At 45.1% G+C, this 26,137-nt stretch overlaps 2 long non-coding RNA genes across 2 annotated transcripts; one reads left to right on the plus strand and one right to left on the minus strand.

Moving 5' to 3' along the window:
- The first annotated feature begins 3,826 nt into the window (after positions 1 to 3,826).
- On the plus strand, positions 3,827 to 10,108 carry LOC114806287. The gene is made up of 2 exons (XR_003754321.2): positions 3,827 to 4,383; positions 9,995 to 10,108. It is a non-coding gene; the product is annotated as an uncharacterized LOC114806287 (long non-coding RNA).
- Positions 10,109 to 13,011: 2,903 nt separating this feature from the next.
- Positions 13,012 to 18,914, minus strand: LOC114806292. Its single transcript, XR_003754323.2, has 3 exons — positions 18,651 to 18,914; positions 14,755 to 15,108; positions 13,012 to 13,114 (listed from the first exon to the last, which is right to left on the minus strand). It is a non-coding gene; the product is annotated as an uncharacterized LOC114806292 (long non-coding RNA).
- Positions 18,915 to 26,137: the final 7,223 nt, after the last annotated feature.

A 26,137-nucleotide genomic window follows, 5' to 3' on the forward strand; every position in this document is an offset into this window, starting at 1 on the left:
TGGAGCTGGGGCCACAATTTTGGGTTCAAATGGTCCCTGTATAGTGTCCCCTTGCACCCACCACACACACACATCCCTAACTGGACAAGTGACCAGCCGCTGCCAACAAAGTCCCTGAGCCTTCAGGTGCTTCCCTATCCTTCTGCAGCATGGTCTACAGATATACACCTAGGCCTGAGAGACAGGAAAACTGGATCCCAATCCCAGCTCCACCACTTGCCTGCAGTGTGACCTTGGGAAAGTCACTTAACTTCTCTGGGTCTCAGTTTGCCCCTCAGTATAATGGGGATTTGAAACCTGTTCTCCCCCGACCCTTCAGTCTGTGAGAACCACGGGCACTTTGTCTGATCTGAATGTATCGCATCTTCTCTAGTACTTGGCATGTAAGTGCTTAACAAATACCACAATTCTTAGTATTCTCCTCTCCCCCTGTCCCACCACTCCTTCCAGAGATGGCTTCGACACTGCCCAGAAGCCTGGCGCTGTCGGCACCAATTTAAGGTAGACAGTTTTCACTTTCATTACCCTGTGTCTACCCTAGTGATTAACACATAGTAAGTAAGTGCTTAATCAATTCTGTAATTACCATCATCATCATCACCAGAGAAGCAGTGTGGCCTGGTGGATAGAACAAGGTCCTGGGAGTCAGAAGGACCTGGATTCTAATCCCGGCTCTGCCACTTATCTGCAGGGTGACTTTGGGCAAGCGACTTCACTTCTCTTTGCCTCAGTTCCCTCAGCTGTAAAATGGGGGTCAAGATTGTGAACTGCCACTTGTCTGCCGTGTGACCTTGGCAAGTCACTTCACTTCTCTGAGCTTCAGTTACCTCATCTGTAAAATGGGGATTCAGACTGTGAGCCCCATGTGGGATTGGGACTACATCCAATCTGATTATCTTGGATCTACCTCAGCATTTAGGACAGTGCTGAACACATAGCAAGCGTTTAAGAAATATAATCATTATTATTACTGTTATTATGTGGGACAAGGACTGTGTCCAACCTGATTTGCTTGTATCCACCTCAGCACTTTCTACAGTGCCTGGCACATAAAAAGTGCTTAACAAATACCACAATTATTATTATTATTATCATCATCATAGCCATCACTTTGGTGGTGGTACAGTAGCAGCATCACCGCATAAAGTGGGGGTGCTCAGTGGAGTCTCCCAGCCCAAATTAACCTATGACCTTGGGCCGCAAGTCTCAGAGCATTCATATCAATCCAGCCTTAGCTATTACCCGGTCACTAAATCCACAGGAGAATCTCTGTCTCCCAAGTGCTCAGCGGAGAGTGGTAAATCTTTACCTGGTAAAAGTCACCTGTTTCTCCTCTCTGAGTCAATAACACCCAAGACCACGGAGAAGAAAAATGGCACGGCTGATGAGTTTCTGGGATGCCGCTGGCTCTAATCCACACTGAAACAGAGCTCACAGAAACAACGCTTTGGGAGCGGGAGACAGGAGGAAAATGGATACCTGCAGGATACCTAAACAACTGTTGAATGGAGAACACAGAAAGAACACTTAGAAAGAGAAGCAGCACGGCCTCATGGATAGAGCACGGGCCTGAGAGTCAAAAGAACCTGGGTTCTAATTCTGGATCTGCCACTTATCTGCTGTGTGACCTTGGACGAGTCATCTCACTTCTCGGGCTTTGGTTACCCCATCTGTAAAATGGAGATTAAGACTGCGAGCTCCAAGTGGGACAGGGACGGTGTCCAATCTGACTTGCTTGTATCTACTCCAGTGTATGGCACATAGTGAACTCTTAACAAGTTCCATTAAAAAGCAAACAAAAAAACCAACACACAAGCTGGGAAGGAAAAATAGATGGTTTGAAAGATCTGGGGAAGTACAAGCTCAAACTCTGTGGTTTAACAACGACTCTTGGGGAAACCCCAGCAGCAGAGAGAACAGCCTGGCAGGGAGGGATCAGGGAATGGGTCGCTTTCTGGGACTAATAATTATGACTGTTAAGCGCTTACTATGGGCCAGGCACTGTTCTAAGCTCTGGGGTAGGTACAAGATAATCAGGTTGGATACACTCCCTGTCTCACATGAAGCTAGCAGTCTAAATAGGAGGGCAAACAGATATTGAATCCCCATTTTGCAATTGAGGTAACTGAGGCGCAAAGAAATGAAATGACTCACCCTAGGTTACACAGCAGACAACACCACATATCCAATCTCTCACCAAAGCATGCCGATCTCACCTTCACAACCTCACCAAGATCCACCCTATCCTCTCCATCCAAATCGCTACCATTTTAGTACAATCATTCGTCCTAAACCCGACTGGATTACTGCATCAGCCTCCTTTCTGATCTCCCATCCTCCTGTCTCTCCCCGCTTCAGTCTATACTTCACTTTGCTGCCCGGATTATCTTTCTATAGAAACGGTCTGGGCATGTCACCCCTCTCCTCAAAAATCTCCAGTGGTTGCCTATCAACCTTCGTATCAAGCAAAAACTCCTCACTATTGGATTCAGAGCTGTCCATCCCCTTGCTCCCTCCTACCTCACCTCCCTTCTCTCCTTCTCCATCCCAGCCCACACACTCACTGTGCCTCACTCTCGCTCTTCTCGCTGTCGACCCCTGGCCCATGTCCTAACTCTGGCCTGGAATGCCCTCCCTCCACAAATCTGCCAATCACACTTCCCCCTTCAAAGCCCTACTGAAGGTTCACCTCCTCCAAGAGGCCTTTCCAAACTGAGCCCCCCTTTTCTTCAGCTCCCCCCACCCCTCCACATGGCTCCAACTCTCTCCCTTGGCTCTATCCCTCTCTCCCTTCCCCACAGCACTTGTATATATATGTACACATCTATAATTCTATTTATTTATATTGATGCTTCTTTACTTGTTTTGAGATGCATATATCTATAATTCTATTTATTTATATTGATGCCTGTTTACTTGTTTTGATGTCTGTCTCCCCCTTTCTAGCCTGTAAACCCAGTCTGGGCAGGATTTGTCTCCCTTTATTGCTAAAGTGTACTTTCCAAGTACATAGTACAGAACTCTGCACACAGTAAGCGCTCAGTAAGTATGACTGAATGAGTGTAAGTGGCAGAACCCACTTCTGCTGGGATTAGAATCCAGGTCCCTCTGACTCCCAGACCCAGGTTCTCTATCCACTAGACCACTCTCCTTCAGAGGCTTGTGGATAGTAAGAGGCCAACAGGCAGATTTGCAAACCTAAAAAGGCCCTGTAAGCTGCCAACCCATCAGTCTGTCCCACCAAAGGTGGGGGTGAGGATGGAGGGCTTCTCTGCCCCTTTGGGGCACACCCATGGATAGGCTTTTGTCTTCAGTGGTATCTGGAAAAAGACAGCTACCCGTTAATCTATAATTCATGCAGAGTGAAATCTATAATGCATTGCAGGGTGAAAAGACATCGGCATCCAAAAATTCCTGCCGGGGGCGGGGTCAAAGGACACAACTTCCTGCTGTGCAAGAATCCATTGTTTCTCTTCACTCGGGGGTTCCTGCTTTGGGATATAAAGGCGTTCTGACAGGATGACCAAGTTCGCAGTGAGGAAGGTGCCTCAGAATGAGACAAAGGGAAGGACGAGACTGTTGAACTGCACTTCTGGAACAACAACCAAAAACAGCCATTTTCGCTTCACCTAGAAAGGTGATACATATGACAGGAACAGCCAGCCCGTCACTTGAGAGTCTCACAGCTCCTTACACCTCCGGCCCCAGCTCAGAGTTCACAGACTCAGAACTCCCGGAATCCTCTGTGCCGGACAAAACACCCATTATCGTGTAAGCAAGAGGCCAAGTCATTCTGTCTCTGGTGACAAGAACACAAGATTCACTCAAGTTCTTGGGAATTCAAAATGTGTGACCGGAGAGACATTCCACCACCAATCCCTTCCCAAGTTTTCTGTGCTAACAGAACACCCGAGGCACGCCCACTGACTTCAAACTCAGACACAAGGCCTCAAATCCTATTAAACTTTACTTTTCTAAGCTTCCAGTTAAACTATCCCCACCCTTTCTGACAGAAAGGGATACATCATGATAAACCGGAAAAAGCTCCTTGGCAGAAATCGAAACTGTAAGATGACTCTTCACTAGAAAAGCAAATGGAATATTTTATAGGGGCCTTTAAGCATCCAGGTGAAATCTTCTGATGAGAAGTGGTTTTTTTTAGATTTTAGCCACACCATCCAGAAGACTGTCTTGTTTCATCGCTCTTCTTTTACTCCACCTGTCCCTTCAACATCACCTATGTGCTTGGGCCTATCCCTAAAGCATTTTGCTCTTCAACTCATCGGGTCCGCCTTTGTGTATATATCTTTATTCTCTGTTGCTTCATCCGCCTGCAATTTATTTTAAAGTCTGTCTCCCAACAAGACTGTAAGGATCTTGAAGGTAGGACTCATGTCTTCATACTCTTTTTTATTGTATTTATTCATTCATTCAATCGTATTTATTGAGCGCTTACTGTGTGCAAAGCACAGGTCTTAAAATAGGGCTCTGCACATAGTAAGTGCCCCGTAAATACCACTGACTGATTGATATGACCTCTTCACTGGAACATAAAGAATCACATTTCTGAGGGGAACTTGATTATTTCCTTAAGGATTTTGGCTTGGTCGTTACATAATAAACACAGGGACAAAAATCCTGTGGGAACTAATTCATGTAAATGAAACCACTGAAAGTTGGATGAAATTCATTAAGCCTCAAACTGCTGAGCATTAGACAGCTCTGATAACCAATTGCCATAAATCTGTGAATTTCTGAAACTGTTTAGGGAGAAAGCAGATATTTCTTCATGCAGCTCAGCAGGCCCCTCATCGTGAATGCCAAGAGCAAAAACGTAACTCGGTGCTACAAACAGCAAAACAAGACAGCTCAAGAAAGAACAGTCTGGTTTTTTTTCTTTTTTTATGGCATTTTTTAGGTGCTTACTATGTTTCAAAGAGTGTTCTAAGCGCTGGGATTGATACAAGTTAATTAGGTTGGACACAGTCCCTGTACCATGTTGGGCTCACAATCTAAATACGAGGGAGAAAAGGAGAACTGAGAACTGAGAAGTTAAGTGATTTGCCCAAGGTCACAAGAAATTGGCAGAAATGGGATTAGAACCCAGGTCTTCTGACTCTCAGGCCCGTGCTCTTTCCACTCGGCCATGCTGCTTCTCGTAGGTCTTGCTGCTTCTATGTGTGTGTGCATGTGTGTGTGTGTATATATTCATTCAATTGTATTTATTGAGCTCTTACTATGTGTAGAGCACGTGTGTGATTGTGTGTTTGCAGTATTGTCGGGTCTGTGGGAGCTCTGGCTCAAACACCCACACACCCAGAGACAGCAGAGCCTAGTAGAAAGAGCAGAGGTCTGGGAGTCAGAGGTCCTGGGTTCTAATCATCACTCCACCACTTCCCAGCTGCAGGATTTGGGGCAAATCACTTCTCTGCAAAATGGGGACTCAATACTTGTTTTCCCTCCTACTTAGACTGTGAGCCCCATGTGGAACCGGAGGATCTTCTATCTACCCCAGCAGTTAGTACAGTACTTGATACATAATAAGTTCATTCAATCGTAGTTACTGAGCACTTACTTTGTGCAGAGCACTGTACCAAGTGCTTGGGAGAGTACACTACAACACTAAAGAGACACATTCCCCGCCCACTACAAGCTTACAGTCTTCTTAACAAATACTATTATTATCATTATTAGTATTGTCATTTTTATTTGAACATCACCGCCAGAGGTGTCTCCTTTAGATATGGAGGACCATCAGAGTCGCGTCTCCTTTGGTGGTATTTGTAGTTCTTATGTTGCATGCTGGGAAACTCACATGTAATTCCCTACAAAAGGGTTATAAAAGAAAACACTTTTAAAAAAGCCAGTTCCATGAAAAACATTCAGTGTTTATTTCTGGAGTATTACTAAGTTGAGTGGAAGAAATATTTCATCCCTTCTGCCTCCATTCATCTTCAGGTCTCTCTCTTTCTCTCTCTCTTTCTCTATCGCCCATGAAAGGTCACCGTAGCTGTCTGTGTGCGGGGCAGGCTCTTAGGAAGCAGCTAGGTGATTAATGAGGTGACCGTGAGTTGTGATCTTGGCAGGATTGTCCCATTGTCCCCAGAGCTGACTGGAGTTTCACCTGGGGTCGGGGGAGGGAGGGAATTCAGTCTGCTTGAGGTCCCAACAGGTGGAGATTAAAATTAAATAGCCAATCAGATTCACAGTCCAGGTGGGTGCTCAGAAGATATCAGAGAAGAATCAGAGGAGACGGGCCCACTCCATACAGTTGTCTAGTGTGACGATCTCTTCTGTCATCTCAGAGGCAACTGAGTGAAGAACTCAGGGGTCTCATGAAATCCCAAACTAAGATTAAGGATCGACTAATTGCAAGGGAAATCAATCAACGGATGGTATTTATTGAGAGCTTACTGTGTGCAGAGCACTGTACTAAGTGCTTGGGAGAGTACAATATAAGAGAATGGGTAGAACAATTCCTGCCCTTAATCTAGAGGCTGGGAAATGATACTCCCTTTCCCAGAACTCCCTTTTCTCCACTACCTTCTTGCTAGTTTGCCTTTTTGACAGAATCCATTCTGCTCAGAGAGAAATGTACCCCTTTCCGGTTAATAACCTAATCATGGTATTTGTTAAGCACTTTCTTTGTTCCACGCACTGTTCTCAGCACTGGGTAGAATCGAGTTAATCAGATTGCACACAGTACCTGTCCCACTCAGGTCTCAGAGTCTAAGTAGGAGGGAGAAAATCAGCATTTCACCTCGTGATACAGAGGTCTGTGGACCCTCGAGATTACATGGCGGTGGGACACACTCATTCCCGTTTATTGTAGAATGAAATTAACCCAGTGGATTAATTTCATTGTAAATTGAATTAACCCAATGTCTGGGTTAATTATTTAAACCAGTGGCATCGGAAATTCTGCAATAAAAAGAGTAGGATGCAATGTCATAGAGACTGAAACATCTATGCTAGGAGTTTTCCTGGCTTTGCTGAGGACCTGGTAGTCTAGGGAAGCAGTGTGGTTTAGTGGATAGAGCATGGACCGGGGAGTCAGAAGAACAGGGTTTCTAATCCTGACCCCTACATTTGTCTGCCGCCTGTGACCTGGGGCAAGTCACTTCAATTTTCTGTGTCTCAGTTCCCTCGTCTGTAAAATGGGAGTTGAGACATTGAGCCCCACTTGGGACAGGGACTGTGTCCAACCACCTTACCTTGTAACCATCCCATTGGTTAGTCCAGTGCCTGGCACAGTAAGTGCTTAACAAATACCATAATTATTATTACCATAATTATTAAATACCATGATGATGATGATGATGATGTATACCAGCCTTTAATACAGTGCCTGGCTCATAGTGCTTAACAAATATCATTAAAACAAAGTAGTACATGACAAGATGTCCTAATTTTTGGCCCCTATCATTCGGCCAGCTAATCGTAATTATTGAGCATTTACTGTGTGCAGTGCACCGTACTAAGCGCTTGGGAGAGTACAGTACAACAATACAACGGACGCATTCCCTGCCCAAAGTGAGCCTGCAGTCTAGCGGGGGAGATCCACATTAATATAAATGAATAACTTACAGATATGTACATAATTACAGATATCCATATTCCCCATTTCCCCTGCCCACCCTGTCCCTGTAGTTCCTCAATCTTCTGGGGAGCACCAGCCCTTCTCTCAGCCCCTGCCCTGGCACCATTTCTGTGCCTGCACTCTGCTTTTTGAACAGAGAATACGTGCCTTGAGCTGCAAGTCCAAGAGTGATTTCACTTAAGAAAATAGGAATGTTTGAAGCAGCCAAAAGGAATGCTGAGTTCCCAGAACCCAGTGGGTGTGTCAGCTCGAGGGCCACGTTTAAACTGCTTTGGCCCGACCAAAGTTGGAATAGCGAATGCCCGGTGGGATAAACAAGATTGAGCAGGGTTATTGCCACAATTTCTGATTTTCCACTGTACACGAGCAAAAGCTGGGAGTCAGAAGGTCCTGCGTTCTATTCCTCGCTCTGTCATTCATCTACCGTGTGTCCTTGGACAAGTCACTTAACTTCTCTCTGCCTCAGTTCCCTCATCTGCAAAATGAGGATTCAATACATGTCTCCCTCCTACTTAGACTGTGAATCCCATATGGGACCTCATTATCTTGTATCTATTTGGGCACTTAATACAGTACTTGGCACATAGCAAGCACTTAACAAATACCATTATATAATATTGTTATTAATGGTGATAATAATAATAAGGACATGGGATCAACTGAAAATGGGGAAGCTTTTTTTTTCCCTGTTCCAAAAGGAAAGGATGAAGTCTTTCTTCGAAAGGCTAACATCTGTGTGTCTGGCCCACGCTGAGAGGCGGAGCCTCCAAGTTCTCTGCTTTCTTTAATTTCCTTCCCATTCTCCCCAACCACTCCCTTCGTTGTTATCAAATAGTAAGATGACACATTTCATCCACGGAAGTGATGTGTGTCTTGACTCTTTTTCTTGTAGGTTCTTCCACACAGAGCTGCCCAGCTGGAAACTCCAGTGGGTTCTAGAGGGGTTTGGCCCAATCAATCATTGTATTTATTAATAAATGATAATAATGATAATAATAATGGTATTTATTACTATGTGACAAGCACTGTTCTAAGCGCTAGGGTAGATGCAAGCTGATCAGGTTGTTCACAGCCCTTGTCCCACATAGGGCTCACAATTCTAATCCCCATTTTACAGATGGGGTCAATGAGGCACAATCATAATAATGGTATTTGTTAAGCCCTGACTATGTGCCAGGCACTGTATTCTCGGGTGGGTACAAGAAAATAGAGTTGGACACAGTTCCTATCCCATGTGGGGCTCACAGTCCTAATCCCCATTTTACAGCTGAGGTAACTGAGGCACAGAGAAGTGAAATAACTCGCCCAAGGTGACACAGCAAACAAGTAGCAGAGCTGGGATTAGAACCCATGACCTTCTGATTCCCAGCCCCATGCTGCATCCACTATGTTATGCAGATAGGTGACCTGCCCAAGGTCACACAGCAGCCAAGTGGTAGAGCTGGGACTAGAACCCAGGGCCTTCTGACTCCCAGGCTTATGCCCTAACCATTGGGCACACTGCTTCTCCCAAACCCTTACTAATTGAGCACTTATTGTGTGCAGAGCACTGTACTAAGTGCTTCGAAGTGTACAATAAAGCAGAGCTGGTAGACACATTCCCTGCCCACAACAAGCTTACAATCTAGTTTGGTTGGAGCTCTCTGTGCTGGTTTGCTGGAAGGAAAATTTAAGGATGGGGAGGAGAGAATTAGGGGTGTCGGATGGCTCATCCCCAGGAGGCTGGTTGTCCAGGAGGAGGACCACCACGTAGTTCCTTCAAGCATCCCACTATCCCTGTCCAGAGAGAGAGAGAGAGAGAGAGTCCAGGGCTGGGGCCGATCAAATGACGGCGTCACTTAAAGTCTCATGTTCTCAAAAGTGTCTCCAGCTTTCAACCCATATTTTTCAATGAGCCCAAGATCCTTCCTTGCACCAAACTCTACTGTCTGATTATCTTTCTGAACCACCAGGTCTTGATCTCCTCAAGGAACACACTGTTCTTTGATTCCACCTCCAGCCGGTATGTTCCAGTTTCCCAGAGCATTTTGGGAAACATAGTTCCCCAAAATGAGGTTCCCCAGACCTCTTCCTGTCCCCTCGAATTACAGTTCCAACACCAATAGAGATCTGAATATTGCCAGGTCCTGCCAACGCTCCACTTAATCACGAAAAAGTCCTGCCCTCCTGTTAATGAATGCCGTGAAGGACTTTGGGAACATAAGATTCCCATCGTTTCGTTGTCATAAAAATGACTTAGTTTCAGAAAGCAGGTGGTGAGTTGGGTCGCGGGATTCAGAAGGAACTCGTGATATATATTTCTCGCCATTCAGTTGATTGATTCTATCTGGAGTTTAAGAAATGCCAAATACCTGTTCTATAACCTCCTTGTAATTCATTTCCCTTTATCCACAGGCTTAGTTGGTCCGGAAGGGGTCATTATCGCCATGCCCCGAACACTGGCCGGTGATCTGTGTAAGATGGACTGTCTCATTAAAACGGGAACCTAGCCGTCTCCAATAAGTACCATCTAACTGTCTCGCTATTAGTGATGTTTTCTTATAAAAACTCGTGCAGCCCAGCCATGACCTTTGAGCTAATTAAACATTTCTGAAGCCCCCCCACCCCCGTGAACCGCCTAGACCCGGGCCCGTCAAATCCCTTATTATCCACCCAGCAGCTCAAAGTTAAATACCGTCATCTCTGCAAGGGTTATGGCCACCCACTGAGGCAGGGTCGATTCCCTCAGCAGTGAATATCGCCCTTCTTGGAGGGTCACCCAGGTGTGCTCTGTTTGCCTTAAGGCTGGCAGGGGAGAGAGGCGGGGGTGGCACGGTGAGGATCCCAAGGCAGAGCGATGAAGACACTCTAACCCAATCTTGGCAATCCATGTGGAAGGCCATTATGGTAGAAGTTCAGTTTGAAGATGGAAAGAGAAGCAACATGGGGTAGTGGATAGAGCATGGGTCCGAGAGTCAGAAGGTCGGGGGTTCTAATCCCGGCTCCATCCGGGATGGTCCACTGCATGACCGTGGGCAAGTCATTTAACTTCTCTGTGCCTCAGTTACCTCATCTCTAAATGGGGATTGAGACCGGGAACCCCACGTGGGACAGGGACTGTGTCCAACCTGATTCGCTTGTATCCACCCCAGCACTTGAGCTTAGTGAGTAAGAGCTTAACAAATACCGCAATTATTATTAACACCCATCCACTATCAATCAATCATTTTTATAGAGCGCTTACTGTGTGCAGAGCGCTGAACTGAGCACTTGGGAAAGTACAATATACCGGAGTGGGTAGACACATTCTCCTCCTACAACGAGCTGACAGTCACTGTCCTTGTTCATCTCCTTTGACCAGGAGAAGGGCACTAGTTTTGTTTCTGGAAGGGCAGGAGAACTTGGATAATAATGATAATAATAATGATGACATTTGTTAAGCACTTACTATGTGCCAGACATTGTACTGAGAGCTGCTTTGATACAAGCATCTGACTTCATGCCCGACCAACAGTACATTTCCTCTGGTTGCCACACAATATATCCTGATATCACATTTAGTCAATAAACTCCAGGTGGGACAGGGACTGTGTCCAAACTGATTAACTTGTACCTACCAGCACACTTAGTACAGTGCTTGGCATTTTGGCCTAGTTGCTAGAGCCCGGGTCTGGGAGTCGAAAGGAACTGGGTTCTAATTCCAGCTCTGCCACTTCTGTGTGACCTTGGACAAGTCACTTCACTTCTCTGGGTCATCTGTAAAATGGGGATTGAGACTGAGTCCCCCATTGGACAGGGACTGTGTCCAACCTGATTAGCTGGTATCTATCCCAGGGCTTAGAACAGTGCTTAAGCACTTAACAAATACCATCATCATCATTACATAGTAAGCATTTAATAAATACCATCATCATCATCATTCTCCCCCTCTAGACTGTAAGCACCTAACGGGCAGAGAACGTATTTACCAACACTGTTGTACTCTCACTGAAGCACTTAATACTATGATCTGCACACACGTGAGAAGCAGCATGGCTAAGTGGAAAGAGCCCGGGCTTGGGAGTCAGAGGTCATGGGTTCTAATCCTGTCTCCACCACTTATCAGTTGTGTGACTTTGGGCAAGTCACTTAGCTTCTCTGTGCCTCAGTTACCTCATCTGGCAAGTAGGGATTGAGAAGGTGAGCCCCACGTGGGACAACCTGATTACCTCGTATCTACCCCAGCATTTAGAACAGTGCTTGGTTCATAGAAGCGCTTAGCAAATCCCATTATTATTATTATTATTACTAATAAACTCTTACTAAATATCATTGATTGATTGATTGAGGGGTTCCTACCTCTACTTCAAATCCTGCTATTGGCTACTCCAGGAAAGGAAAAAAAAAAAGAGGAACCTGAAAATTAGCAAGTAGAAATTTTACCTACTGTCACAAGGGAGTTTTAGTTGCACTGCTGGTTGTGCAGTTCACGATGGGTTCCTGGAAGGATAGTTCGGTATGGCAAGGCGAGAAATAGGAATGCCAAATGCTCCATCCCTCACTATGAGTTTGGGCATTCAGGAGGGTGACCAGCACCTGGTGAGGCTGTTGAAGATAGAATCCTGGGCTAGATGGCCTGGGAGAGGAGGGTGTGACTCAGTATAATAATAATAATAATAATAGTTATGATATTTGTTAAACACTTACTACATGCCGGCACTGTACTAAATGCTGGGGTGGATACAAGCAAATCGGGTTGGACACAGTCCCTCGTCCCACATGGGGGCTCACAGTCCCAATCCCCATTTTCTAGATGAGGTAACTGAGGCCCAGAGAAGTGAAGTAACTTGCCCAAGGTCACACAGCAGACAAGTGGGGGAGCTGGAATTTAGACCCATGACCTTCTAACTCCCAGACCTGTGCTCTATCCACTACGCCGTGCTGCTTCCCTAAGATGGCATTGCCCAATGCTGTATGTTCATAATTCAACCTTAAGGAACCTTAAAGGGCAGACTCACGGGGAGGATGATACCAAACAAGCAAGCTCATGAAACAGAGGACTTTCTGAGTTTCTCCCACACTGCCTCCTGTGGGACTAACCCAACTCCCCCAGCTGAGTGCACCAATCAGTCAACCAGTGGAATTTATTGAGCACATCCTGTGTGTGCTAGGGAGAGTTCAATGCAGTTGGCACACGTTCCCCTCAAAGTGCTTGTAACTTAATTAATTCATTAATTATCATGGTATTTGTTAAGCTCTTACTATGTGCCAAGCACTGTTCTAAGTGCTGGGTTAGATTCAGGGTAATTAAGTTGTCCTATGTGGGGCTCACGCTTTTAATCCCCATTTTACCAAGGTGGTGACTGAGACACAGAGAAGTTAAGTGACTTGCCCAAGACCACACAGCACACAAGCGGCAGAGCCGGATTAGAACCCTTGTCCTCTGACTCCCAAACCCGTGTTCTTTCCACTAAGCCACGCTGCGTCTTGTGAGCCAAAGGTGGCCACATGGACAATGGTTCCTCCGGGTCACGGGTAGTCTAGACTGGAGCAGACCTGAAAAATTGACAGAGAAGGAGATAGTGCCTGTGAAATTTGCATACTGTTGATGAGAGGGGAGCAGTTAAGTATATATCTTTCAACCCTGTTTCTTTCCTCTATTTGCAATTTATTTGAATGTCTGTCTCCCCCTCTAGATTATAAAATTCTGGAGCGCAGTACTCTTGTCTACTATTTCTATTGTATTGATTAGACTGTAAGCCCGTCAGAGGGCAGGAACTGTTTCTTTCTGTTACTGATTTGTACATTCCAAGCGCTTAGTACAGGGTTCTGCACATAGTAAGCACTCAATAAACACTATTGAATGAATGTTCTAGTAAATGCATGGTACAGTGATGATGATGATGATGATGTTGGTATTTGTTAAGCGCTTACTATGTGCCGAGCACTGTTCTAAGCGCTGGGGTAGACATAGGGGAATCAGGTTGTCCCACGTGGGGCTCACAGTCTTAATCCCCATTTTACAGATGAGGGAACTGAGGCACAGAGAAGTTAAGTGACTTGCCCACAGTCACACAGCCGACAAGTGGCAGAGCTGGGATTCGAACTCATGAGCCCTGACTCCAAAGTCCGTGCTCTTTCCACTGAGCCACTGCAGTGCTCTGTACAGGGTATATGCCCATTCAATTAATTAATTAATGGAATTTATTCATTGATTATTGTGTGAAGAACACTGTATTAAGCACTAGGGAGAGGATAGTACAACTGTTCTCCCTCCTACTTCCTGTCACCCAACTACTTAGACTGTGATCCTATGTAGGGCAGGGACTGTGTCCAACGACATTAACTTGTACCTACTCCACATAGTAAGCACTCAACAAATACTATAGGAAAGATACATTCCTTGCCCACCAAGGCTTTTACTGAGCCCTTGCTCTGTGCAGAGCACTGTACTAAGCATTTGGGAGAGTGCAATATAACAGAATTATAGGTTTGTTCCCTGCCTACTCTTAATTGATTGATGAGTTGTCAGAACCCCCACCCCATCAATCCCACCTCTAAAAATTCACAATATCTGCCGAGATGGAAGAGGAGGGTAAATGAACAAAATATCAAGTTCTATCCACATACAAAACTCACAGCATTCCCACTGCTGAATGCACTTCTGGGTGTCACATTTCATTCAGTCATTCATTCAATTGTATTTATTGAGCACTCACTGTGTGCAGAGCCCTGTACTAAGAGCTTGAGAGAGTACAGTATAACAGACACTTTCTCTGCCCACAATGAGCTTAGAGTCCAGAGAGAATAAATTGGAAATTACAAGAGAGAATAAATGAGATGAGACAAAGGAAAACCAGGATGATCAGGAGGATGGAGAAGCTACCCCACCAGGAAAAACTGAACAGGAACTTGATTGAAATTGGAGAAATCAGGAAAGGTGTGGACGAGACAGAGTTGTTGTGACTTAATCCCATAACTAGACTGTAAGGTCGTTGTGGACGGGGAATGTGTCTGTTTATTGTTATATTGTACTCTCCCAAGCAATTAGTACAGTGCTCAGCACACAGTAAGCCCTCAATAAATACGACTGACTGACTGATTGAAACACTCCAACTGGACCATCCAGCCTTCATTCCTAGTTGCCCGGGCCCCTTGTTTCTTCTCCTCCAACTTTGGTACATTTTTCTACTCACCAGCCCCTTTTGGTGGTGGGACGTAGGGGTGGAGGAGAAAGGGTGGAATTCTGATCCGTCCAGGGAGTCAGCCATCAGAGAGAGGTATTAGGCAGGTGATGGAGATGAATGGCTCAAATGGGCCGTTGGGGAATAAGTTATGACTCTGGGATTTTCTTCTGCTGAAGACATGGGGATTGAGTGACTCCAGATTGATCTTCTTGAGGACCGGCTGTCCTTCAAGTATGGATTGGTCCAGTGATGGAACAGCAATCAGTCAGTGGTGTTTATTGAACGTTTTCTGTGTGCGGAGTTCATCAACAGCAGTCTGGACCTTTTTTTTTCCAGTGGTATTTGTTAAGTGATTACTCTGTGCTGGATTAGATATGGGGAAGGTGTCTGTTATTTGTTTTATTGCACTCTCCCAAGCGCTTAGTGCAGTCCTCTGCACACTGTAAATGCTCAATAAATACAATTGAATACAAGCTAATCAGGTTGGATACAGTCCATGTCCCACATGGGGCTCCCAGTCTTACTCTCCATTTTATAGATGAGGGAACTGAGGCATAGAGAAATGAAATGACAAGTCACACAGCAAACAAGTGGTGGAGCCGGGATTAGAATCCCAGTCCTTCTGACATCCACTGGGCCTGCAGCTTGCCACCCAACAGGTGAGCATCGCTGTCAGTGGCTACAAGAACCATGGGAGAGAAACTTCCCTCCTCTCCCAGGACCAGAAAAGAGGATCAGGCAAAGAAATCTGAACTGCAGTCTTCATTCGTGAAATAATTCCACTGAATCCTGAAGAAGCAAACCCAACCATGCTTAAAAGTCAAAACAAACAATCCTGCCACCCCCTTTGGCCACTTTATCGTCATATGCCCGTCAGACCCAAGAGCATATCGTGCACTGAAGATAAAACCAGCCCCCGTAAAATCTTCATAAAAGCCTGAACTCCTTTCAGGATCATAGGCAGAAGGAGTTGCATTTTTAATGACAAGAGCTGGGACTCCTGTCTCATCGCCCTACACTGGCTAACTCCCCATGATAATGCCACAGGCCACAAAGTGGTTTTAGGGAGAACCCAGAAATTGAAGTCTCGGCTCAAAAGACCATTAAAATTCCAGCCTTATGGTTTGAAGGAGGAATGACAGCGCCTCTAGGCTGGGATCGAGCATCCCCAGTCAAGGGGGTCAGGGTTCGGGAAGGAGTAGCTCCCCCAGAAGTCCGATCGCCGAACCATTTGAAGATGTGGCTGGGCACTATTTCCTGGATGCGGTGAGCACCGCCCAGGTCTCAGTGACTTGAGCAGAGCGATGGTTTAGCTGGAAGGAGGGGGCTGGGACAAGGCCAAACATCATTCTTCCCCAAGGACATGTTAAGATTGCTCAGTTTTTCCCACCCTAAAGTTTGGCTACGTTAGGTGTTCCACTGCTCTTGAGGTCTCTTCAGAGCGAGATGGCACCTTCAGGACGCTCTCTCCTCAGAGCATCCATGCTTTCACTCATCGGGGATCAGGACCCGGAGTCTCCCTGCTGTAGTATCAAACTCACCCCATGCTGGGAAGGTGCTTACATTCTCAAGACAACAGCCCGAGGATACACAAGAGCATGCCATGCAATTTTGGTTTGGAGTTCCACCACAAGACTGTTAGCTTCTTAGAATGCAGAGAATGTGTCTACCAATCTTATTATCTGTTATTTACTTATTTATTCATTTTAATGTCTATCATTCCCTCTAAACTCTAAGCTTGATGTGGACAGAGAATGTGGTGGTGTACTGTACTCTGCCAAGTACTTAGTCCAGGGCTTTGCACATAGTAAGCACTCAATAAATATGATTGAGTATGCTCTCCTAACTCCTCAGAACAGTGCTCTTTCCACCGTAAGAGCTCAGTAAATATCACTGATTGATTTACTTTCAACTAAAGTAATGACTAAGCCCCCCTTTCCCATTCTCCCACTCTCTTCCGCGTCACCCTGACTTGCTCCTAGCCCCAAAGCACTTATGTACATATCTGTAATTTATTTATTTCTATTAAAGTCTGCCTCCCAGCCAAACTATAAGGTCAATGTGGGCAAGGAAAATGTCTGCTAATTGTTACATCGTACTCTCCCCTAATTTCTTCCCACTCTGCATTATAGTCCTGGAGTCAATCAATCAATCAATCAATCAATCATGTTCTCGCTATGTTCTGGAAGATGTTTCAGTATCTGATTAGCTCTTGCTCTCCCTTCTTTCATTAGATATTTACAGTTTTCTATTCCTTTTTAGTGGCATTTGTAAAGCATTTACTATTAGGCAAAAACTGTACTAAGTGTTAAGATAGATACAAGTTAATAGAGTTAGGTAAAATCCTTGCCTCACATAGGGATCACAGTCTTAATCCTCATTTTACAGATGAGGTACCTGAGGCTCAGAGAATCAATAAATCGGTAGTATTTATTAAGCATGTGCTGTGTGTTTGGGATGCAACAGAATTAGCAGGCAAGTTCCCTGCCCATAATGACCTTACAGTCTAGTTATGTTAAGAAGTCAAGTGACTTGCCCAGAGTCACACAACAAACAAGTGGCAGAGCCAGGATTAGAATCCAGGACCTCTGACTCCCAGGCTTATGCTCTTTCCACTAGGCCATACTGCTCATTCAAAACTGAGAAAGGTTTCCTCTTCAATGGTATTTATTGAGTGTTTGCTCTGTGCTGAGCACTGAACTAAGCATTCAGGATACAATGGATTTAAAAGACATGATCCTTGAAGGCAAGATCTGCATCCCTGATTTTCCTTGGACTCTCCAAAAAGCATCCTACAAGAGTCTGCATTAAACAGGAACTCAGGTACAGAGCTTGGCATGGAGCAGGCACCCAATAAATACTTTTGAATGAGGATATCTGTGAACACCCAAAGCCTAGAGGAGTGATTAAAAGTCCCTCAGAAAGGAGGAAAACAAGAGATGACCCTTTTCATGGATTCACATTCATTAAAAGCTCACTGGGAGTGTGAATGGTCTGCCCTCTTCCCTACCTTTCCTTTGCTCTACTGGTCTGATATTTGGTCCGATACTCCCTCTACTTGGAGAACATTATCTCTGACATCATTTTCAAGGGCCATTTTGGGGACAAATGGAAATTTCTATAGTCTTGATGGAAAAAACTAATCCCAACTCAATAGCCTTTAATGAGATCCCTTGAGGGACAGGGTCCGAACTGATTATTTTTTTTTTACCCCGGTGCTTAGTACAGTGCTCGACACAGAACAGGTATTTAAGAAATGTTCCCATTATTATTGTTACTGCATACTTTTCCTAAGCCCTTCCCCACTACTTCTCTCATTTTGCACAGTGTATCTGTGCCCTCAGCCCCACAGCACTCGTATCCATATCCATAATTTATATCAATGCCTGTCTCCACCTCTAGACTTTAAGCTCCTTCTGGGCCCAGAATATGTCTACTAACTCTGTTGTGCTGTACAGTCGTAGGATTGTGCAACATCCTAAGAGCTTAGTACAGTGCTTTGCACACAGTAAGTGCTCAACAACTGTTGTGGGCAGGGAATGCGTATGTTCACTGTTATACTGTTCTCTCACAAGCGTTTAACGCAGCGCTCGGTATATGGTAAGTGCTCAATCAATACGATTGAAAGAATGAATATCACTGATTGATTGATTGCTGTTATCCTTCAAAACGTCCCTGCGAGGTAGAGACAAGGATTACTATCCCCATTCTATAGATGAATCTACCCCTGTTTAGTACAGTGCCTAGCACATAGTAAGCACCTAACAAATACCACAATTATTTTTTATTATTATGAAGAAACTGAGACCCAGAGAAGTTGTGTCACACAAAACCACATCACCCGTGCTGTGACTAGAACTCTGTTCTCCCCTGACTCCAAAAGCCCATTCGTTTCCATGAGATACCTTGGCTATTTGTAGAATGGATTTCATCCCCAAAATAATGTTGGCTGGGATCGATGCTTGCTTCTGGATAAGCCACAGCAGATGGAGGGTCTAAGCGTTACTTCGTAGCCAAAGACGACTCTCCCACGTTCTCAGGGAGGAATGGACGACTGGATTTCGCCCTCAGAAGATGCATCTTTAAACATAACAGATGAATATCCATTCTACTCCATATCACGTCTCTGAAATAAAACTCTCCCGTCTGGCTGGATTTGCATGCCCACCGGTGTACCTGTGAAATTATCATGGTTTTAAAGCTAGTTATGCTTGAACCAGATCTCTGCTTTCCACCCAAAATGTAATCAGTAGCAAATTTCAAACCGATGTGTAAAGGTGTTTACCATCTCAATCTGCATATTTACATACACAATTTATATTTCTCCCGCATCGAGTTGCTCGTGTACCAGGGTAAGCTGTCTGTGTAATGTTGATTCACTCGTTGCACTGATGAAAAAATATGTGCCTGAACTGTAAACTCAAGCAGAATGCATGTTTAGGGCTCCATTCCATCTCAGCCCTAATTTTTGATTGCTGGTTTGTTTTGCTGTTGCTCTAAAGTGTTTAATAACAAACACAAAGCTTACAGGGAAAAGGAGCAATTTCATTTTCATGAAGTTCAGATGGGACAAGTCAAAACTACGCTTGGAGGAGTACACTAAGCTACAAAAATACAACATGGATGATAGACAAAGCGTTCAAAGGACAGAAAGATCTGGTGCTCAGTGGACCATAAAATGGCTAATAATAATTATAATAACAAAAGCAACAATAATAGTTCTTGTTAAATGCTTATTTTGTGCCAGGCATTGAATTAAGAGCTGGGATATAAACAAGGTAATCAGGCAGGACACAGTCCCTGATCCCCTATGGGGCTCAAAGTCTAAGGGAGAGGGAGAACAGGTATTTCATCTCCATTTTACAACAACAACAACAATAATGATGGTATTTGTTAAGCGCCTACTACGAGCCAGGCACGGTACTAAGCACTGGGGTGGATCCAGGCGAATCGGGTTGGACACAGTCCCTGTCCCACGTAGGGCTCACAGTCTCAATCTCCATTTTACAGGTAACTGGGCCTCAGTAGGTAATTGGACCTCAGTTATCTCATCTGTAAAATGAGGCTCGAGACTATGATTAACTTGTATCTAGAGCTAAGACAGTGGTCCATCACACAATAGATGAGTGGCGGAGTCAGGATTAGAACCCAGATCCTCTGACCCTCATGCCCGGTCTCTCTCTCTCCACTAGCTCCAATATACCTACTACTAAAATAAACAACCCCGTGATCTGCACGTAAGCTCATTTTGGGCAGGGAATGTGTCCGTTAATTCTGCCATATTGTACTCTCCAAGGGCTAAGTATGTGCTCTGCACATTGTAAGGGCTTAATAAATACCACTGATTGATCAGTTGATGACAGTGAGTCTCCCTTGCACTAATTATTTCACCGAGGGACAGATCAATTTGTTTTAAATGAATGAATAAAAAGTTGGGTACATTTGCTAATTTTTCTTTCAGTTTTGTTTTATGTATTTTTATCCATTTTTTACACTCTGATAATTTCTAATCTTTAGAGGGCAGATACTTTGTTCTTCCTATGAAGTCCAGATCAATCAGTCAATAGCCTTTAGTGAGTGCCTACTGTGTTCAGAGTCCTGTATAGTGGGCTTACTGTGTACAGAGCCCCGACTGGGTAACTACTACTGATAAAAATAATTGTGGTATTCGTTAAGCACTTACTATGTAATAATATTGGTATTTGTTAAGCGCTTACTATGTGCAGAGCACTGTTCTGAGCGCTGGGGTAGATACAGGGTAATCAGGTTGTCCCACGTGAGGCTCACAGTTAATCCCCATTTTCCAGATGAGGGAACTGAGGCACAGAGAAGTGAAGTGACTTGCCCACAGCCACACAGCTGACAAGTGGCAGAGCCGAGATTCGAACCTATGACTTCTGACTCCAAAGCCCGGTCTCTTTCCACTGAGTCACACTGCTGTACTAAGCTCTGGGGTAGATACAGGTAAATCGGGTTGGACACATTCCCTGTCCCACATGGGGATCACAGTCTCTATCCCCATTTTACAGAGGAGGTAACTGAGGCAAAGAGAAGTGAAGTGACTTGCCAAAAGTCACACAGCTGACAAGTGGCAGAACCGGGATTAGAACCTCTTGACTCTCAGACCCATCTCTGTCCACTACACCACACTGCTTCTCTGTGTGCAGAGCCCTGTACTGGGCACAAACTGCATGCTGACCCATGTACTAGGTGTCTATTGTATGCAGCATTCAATAGAATAGGGGAAGCAGCGTAGCTCAGTGGAAAGAGCCCGGGCTTGGGAGTCAGAGGTCATGGGTTCTAATCCCATCTCCGCCACTTGTCAGCTGTGTGACTTTGGGCAAGTCGCTTGCCTTCTCTGTGCCTCAGTTACCTCCTCTGTAAAATGGGGATTAAGATTGTGAGTCCCAAGTGGGACAACCTAATCACCTTGTAGCCCCCCAGCACTTAGAACAGTGCTTTGCACATAGTAAGCGCTTAACAAATGTCATCATTATTAATTAACAGAATTTACACTCTAGTGAGGAAGCAGGCAGACATACTGTTTAAAGATAAGGCACTGTGGTAAGGAGGGTAAAGAAAATGAATACATGAAAGCTGTACACTGTACACATGGGGAAGCAGCATGGCTCAGTGGAAAGAGCCCGGGCTTGGGAGTCAGAGGTCATGGGTTCGAATTCTAGCTCCACCTCTTGTCAGCTGTGTGACTGTGGGCAAGTCACTTAACTTCTCTGTGCCTCAGTTACCTCATCTGTAAAATGGAGATTAAGACTGTGAGCCTCATGTGGGACAATCTGATTACCCTGTATCTACCCCATTGCTTAGCACAGTGCTCTGCACATAATAAGCACTTAACAAATACCAACATTATTACTGCACTGTTCTATGCATAAATGCTAAAGGTGACTTTTGGAATGACAAAAATCAGGAGCTGGGAAATTAATCTGGGAGAGCTTCCATGAGGAGATGGGTTTTCAGGAAGGCGAAGTCTACCACAGGGCTCTGCATCAATGTGCATCTGCATCCCCTGTGTCTACCCCAGCGCTTAGAACAGTGCTCTGCACATAGTAAGCGCTTAACAAATACCAACATTATTATTATTACCAATGGGTGCTCAGTGTTTTGAGGGTTGGAAGCAGGGAAGAAGTATGGCCTAGTGGAAAGAACATATGAGAAGCAGTATGGCATAGTGGATAGACTCAGGGCCTGGGAGTCAGAAGATCATGGATTCTAATTCCAGCTCTGCCACTTGTCTGCTGTGTGACCTTGGACAAGTCACTTCACTTCTATATGCCTTCACTTCCTAATCTGTAAAATGGGGATTGAGACTGTGAGCCCCATGTGGGACAGGGACTGTGTCCAACCTGATTAATTTATACCTACCCCAGCGCTTAAAAGAGTGCTTGGCACATAGAAAATGCTTAAAAAGTACCATTATTATTATTATTATTATTAGAACATGAGTCTGGAAGTCTGAAGATCTGGATTCCAATTCCACTTCTGCCACATGTCTGCTGTGTGACCCTGGGCAAGTCACCTAATTTCTTTGTGCCTTAGTTACCTCATCTGTAAAATGGAGATTAAGACTGTGTGCCCCAAATAGGATGGGGATTGTGTCCAAACTGTTACCTTCATTCAATAGTATTTATTGAGCGCTTACTATGTGCAGAGCACTGTACTAAGCGCTCGGAATGAACAAGTCGGCAACAGATAGAGACGGTCACTGCCGTTTGACGGGCTTACGGTCTAATCGGGGGAGACGGACAGACGAGGACGATGGCGATAAATAGAGTCGAGGAGAAGAACGTCTCGTAAAAACCGATGGCAACTAAATAGAATCGAGGCGATGTACATTTCATTAACAAAATAAATAGGGTAATGTAAATATATACAGTTGAGCGGACGAGTACAGTGCCGAGGGGATGGGAAGAGAGAGGGGGAGGAGCAGAGGGAGATGGGGGGAAAAGAGGGTTAAGCTGCGGAGAGGTGAAGGGGGGGCGGTAGAGGGAGTAGAGGGAGAAAGGGGGGTGCTCAGTTTGGGAAGGCCTCTCGGAGGAGGTGAGTTTTAAGTAGGGTTTTGAAGAGGGGAAGAGAATTAGCCTGGCGGAGGTGAGGAGGGAGGGCGTTCCGGGACCACGGGAGGACGTGGCCCGGGGGTCGACGGCGGGATGGGCGAGACCGAGGGACGGTGAGGAGGTGGGCGGCGGAGGAGCGGAGCGTGCGGGGTGGGCGGTGGAAAGAGAGAAGGGAGGAGAGGTAGGAAGGGGCGAGGTGACGGAGAGCCTCGAAGCCTAGAGTGAGGAGTTTCTGTTTGGAGTGGAGGTCGATAGGCAACCACTGGAGGTGTTTAAGAAGGGGAGTGACATGCCCAGAGCGTTTCTGCAGGAAGATGAGCCGGGCAGCAGAGTGAAGAATAGACCGGAGCGGGGCGAGAGAGGAGGAAGGGAGATCAGAGAGGAGGCTGACACAGTAGTCTAGCCGGGATATAACGAGAGCCCGTAGCAGTAAGGTAGCCGTTTGGGTGGAGAGGAAAGGGCGGATCTTGGCGATATTGTAGAGGTGAAACCGGCAGGTCTCGGTAACGGATAGGATGCGTGGGGTGAATGAGAGAGATGAGTCAAAGATGACACCGAGGTTGCGGGCCTGAGAGACGGGAAGGATCTTGTATCTATCCCGGTGCTTAGTATAGTGGATGTTACATAATAATTGTTTAACAAATGTCATTAAAAACAAAATAAAAAATTAAACTACTTGTGTTACCAAACACTTGAAGGATGAGCCTCTATTCATTTCTCCAAGGAAAAAAATGATTCACAGATTGCAATGAAACCTCTTGCCCTTGATCAGCAGCCAAAGAGCTTTCAGATAGGGTAAAAACATCTCTCCTTAAATAATCTGTTGGAACCTAGAAGCAGTGTGGAAAAGTGCAATGGCCTGAAAGTCAGGGAATGTGGCTTCAGGTATCTATTCTAATTTTTCTGTGCCTCAGTTTCCTCATTTGTATATTGGGGATTCAATACCTGCCTGCGTTCTTAAGACTGTGAGCCCCATATAGGGCAGGGATGGTGACTAACCTGATTATCTTGTCTCTACCCCAGTGCTGAGCACAGTGCTCGGTATATTGTAAGCACTTAACAAATACCACTATAAAAAAGTCAGCTGGGTAGATGTGGAATTTTGGAGTGAGAGAATAAGTCTCTCATAAGGAAAAAAGGCTTTAGTGAAAGCACATTGACATTATTTAAAAGCCACTGTCGCTTTCTTGTCCTTTGTTGTATTGAAAAGTGAGAAGAATCCTGCACCTATTCAGGTCTCCATCCGTCGATCTCTCTTTTTGCCAGTCTCCTCCTATTCCCCTTCCTGACCTCAGCGGGTGTTATATGGCCGCTATCAGACATTTAAGCCAACTTTTAAAAGACAGGACATAAATAAGCTTTCTCCACTGTCTTCTGATGATCAAAATGGGATTCAATGAGAAACCAAAGTTAAGGAAAATCTTAGCAATCCAATTCAGGGACTAGTGGAAATTTAAAACAAGGAAATCCCAGCTATTTTCGTGCTAAAGTAAGGCAAGTTATAGAGTCTTAGAAGAGCATGACAGATGCTCTTTGCAAACCCAGGTAGGGTGTGGGGGGGATGAGTGAAAATGATAATTACAAGCTCTTTATGGGCAGGGAATGTGGCTGTTTGTTGTTGCATTATACTCTCCCAAGCGCTTAGTTCAGTGCTTTGCACACAGTGAGTGCTCAATAAATGTGATTGAATGAATGAATGATCTGGGTTTATTCAATAGGACAAGAAAACCAGTTCACCCCCAAGGAACAGCCTCTCTCTAGAGCAGGAGGTGGCACACATGTGATGTTAATAATAATAACTGTGGTATTTGTTAAGTATTTATTATGTGCTTAGGCACTGTAATAAGCACTGGGGTAGATACAAGATCATCAGGTCCCTCATGCGGCTCACATTCTAAGTAAGAGGGAGAACAGATATTTCATTCCCCATTTTACAGTTGAGGAAAGAGAGGCACAGCCTTGTCCAAAGTCACACTGCAGGCAAATCGCAGAGCCCAGATTAGAACTCAGGTCCCCTGACTCCCTTCCCACTTGGCCATGGTATTACTGACTTCTTCACTCCTTCCCACGTTTGCACTCAAACTAATAGGAGAATAAGACCCTCATAAGGAACAAAGGCTTTTATGAAAGCAGAATGCATTCACATTAGGGAAAAAGCCACTGTGGCCTTCTCGCATTTTATTGTGTCGAAAAATCATGCAGAATCCTTTTTCATCTACACGTCTCCATCCCTCTGATCTGTAATTTTTCCCCTCCTCTTCCTACCTCCCCTCCCGACTGCAGCAGCGTTGGATGGCAACTGTCAGAGTTTGTCCGTCAGAAGGTCTAGACAGGGTGGCTTTTGTGACTTCGGGAAAGCTTCCCCTGTGTGCCAAGCCTAAGATTACTGGACACGGAATGGGACACTTTCTGCTGAACGTGTTCCTCCCTAATGAATATAAACTTAGGTCTATTTAAAATCAAGTGTACTCATTTCAGAGCCAGGAACGGATACCGTGGGGACAGACACGAGAGAAATAAGGAGACAGGCAGACCCAGGAGCGGAGCTTCCGTTTCAAGGACGCCAGGAGCACAGATGGGCACTTAATAAAAGCTTTACGATGAGGATAACCGGTCAACAGCTCCTGTTTCTCGAGGGGCGTCGCCTAATTGGGCCCACTAGTAGTAGACTTGCTAGCCGGTCACTCAGGAACCCTCCAGAGGTGTATTTCATTCGGATAAATTGGATTTAGAATTTCACTGCAGTCAACTTGCGAGCATCTGCAGCGACTTTATGCACTTGGTGGATTATCCATGGTTCTCGATAAACTGTACTTACTAAGCCCCTGAGGGCAGAGCTCTGTACTAAACACTTGGAAAAGTACGTTAGAATTAATGGACACTATCCCTACCCTCAAGGAGTTTATACTCTAGCAGTCAATCAGTAGTGTACTAATTCCGGCTCTGCCACTGGTCTGCTGTGTGACCTTGGGCAAGTCACTTCATTTCTCTGTGCCTCAGTTATCTCATCTGTAAAATGGGGGTTGAGACTGTGAGCCCCATGTGGGACAGGGACTGTGTCCAACTTAATCTCTCCTTTCTCCAATTCCTTCTCCCATCTGCATCATGTTTATATTTGAATCTATACCCTTTAAGCATTTGATAGTCACCCTGCCCTCAGCCCTATAGCTCTTATGCACATATCCAAAATTTATTGTAATGCCTGTCTCCTCCTCTAGACTGTAAGTTTCTTGTGGACAGGAAACACGTCCACCAATTATATTGTACTGTACTTTCCCTAAGAACTTAGGCCACGGATGTAGTGTGGCCTAGGGAAT

The sequence above is a fragment of the Ornithorhynchus anatinus genome, chromosome 2 (assembly GCF_004115215.2).
Source record: "Ornithorhynchus anatinus isolate Pmale09 chromosome 2, mOrnAna1.pri.v4, whole genome shotgun sequence".
Taxonomy (NCBI): Eukaryota; Metazoa; Chordata; class Mammalia; order Monotremata; family Ornithorhynchidae; genus Ornithorhynchus; species Ornithorhynchus anatinus.